Source organism: Sinocyclocheilus rhinocerous, unplaced genomic scaffold (genome assembly GCF_001515625.1).
Source record: "Sinocyclocheilus rhinocerous isolate Xijiao unplaced genomic scaffold, SAMN03320098_v1.1 scaffold1049, whole genome shotgun sequence".
Lineage (NCBI taxonomy): Eukaryota > Metazoa > Chordata > Actinopteri > Cypriniformes > Cyprinidae > Sinocyclocheilus > Sinocyclocheilus rhinocerous.
Window position 1 is genome coordinate 969,642 of NW_015652136.1, and position 1,501 is coordinate 971,142.

The window sequence follows — 1,501 nt, forward strand, 5'->3', positions numbered from 1 at the left end:
GTTAACAAAAAAAAAGTAATGCATTTCCATTTATTTGTTTAGTCAACTTTATCAACTTTGAATAAACAGAAAACCTATCTATATCTATATATATATTATATATATATATAGTTTTTGTCTCAGAACTGTCCCAGTACTCTCATTTGTGTACTATAGATTAACAGTTCAATTAAATAACTATAACTTTACAAATTAACTTCAGTTGTAAATGAAAATTTTCCCAAGACATGGCTGAATGGCGATAGAGTAGGTCGCATTTACTAACACTAACCCTAACATATTTTACATTATGAATACTATTATATTTAAATATATTTTATATATGCAATATTGTTCAGATGTGCACTGTTGTTTTAAACTGCGCCAATGAGACATGTGACTAACGTGCAGCTTAACGGTCAGACAGCGACTACAACTCCCACAATGCCTTGCGCGCTCCACTTCCTGATCCGCACCGCAGAGTCTCCGCACACAAACATCACCAAATCACTCTGTGTCTTAATTATCTCTCATAATGAGAGGGACACGCATTATATTTGAGCTTGAGCATAAATGAAACCCGTTTCTGAGGTAAGACGCGCGCGACTTTATCATTCTTTCTCATTGCTGATGTTCGCCAGCTGTCATGCTAATGCTACGCGGCTAACAACATCGGCAGTTTCCAATGAAAATTCATCAGACGTGTATTAATCATGATGCGAAGGACATGGATCACCGAAGCGGTCCAGAACTGTGGCTTTTAGATGTCTGTGATGGATTGTCACGAAGTGTTCTGGTTAAAGCTGTCAGTGTGACGTTAGCATAGCTAGCTATCTGAGGAGCTCGAGCTGTGACTGGATCCTCTGAGAGAAAATCAGAAAACTGTGTTTTATTAAACTCACAGAGGATTAAATATGAAATATAAGTCTGCTATTAGACCAGAAGGGAATTATCAGACAGTTTAGACATTTAAAAGAGGTTAAAGCTGATCACGTGACTGACTGACACGTCACTGGCCAGACAAACGCATGACAACATTGGTTTAGTATTATTTATTGTATCATACAAGTGTTTATTTGACTTCATATTCATGCAAGGAAGTGAAGCCATCATTTGATCAGTTTATAAGCGAGAATAAACAACATGCATATGTTTGAATGGGTTTAGAAGCAAAAAAAACCAAACATGACTCATGAGACGCTTATTTTATTTAATTTCTTGTAAATTCTATTTGCACCCTGCCACAGTTTTTATTTTTTGTTGTTGTTCTGTTTTGAGATGTATAGAGTTGTATTAATTTTGCATATGGCTTCATACAAGTTGTTAAAATAGAATTATAGGAAACATGAACACATCAGCTGATAAATGAGTAAATGTGACTTATGTTCAGATATATGTGACCCTGGAACACAAAACCAGTCGTGTGTGTGTGTGTGTGAGCGTGTGTGTGAGCGTGTGTGTGTGAGTGTGAGTGTGAGTGTGAGTGTGTGTGTGTGTGTGTGTGTGTGTGTGTGTGTGTGAG

At 36.8% G+C, this 1,501-nt stretch overlaps 1 protein-coding gene across 1 annotated transcript in view; it reads left to right on the plus strand.

The window, feature by feature from the left end:
• The first annotated feature begins 439 nt into the window (after positions 1 to 439).
• LOC107713550 (dmX-like protein 1) overlaps positions 440 to 1,501 on the plus strand; it is a 66,717-nt gene continuing 65,655 nt past the window's right edge. The window contains exon 1 of the mRNA XM_016519099.1: positions 440 to 570. The gene's annotated coding sequence lies outside the window, so the exon portion shown is untranslated. The remainder of the gene's footprint in view (positions 571 to 1,501) is intronic.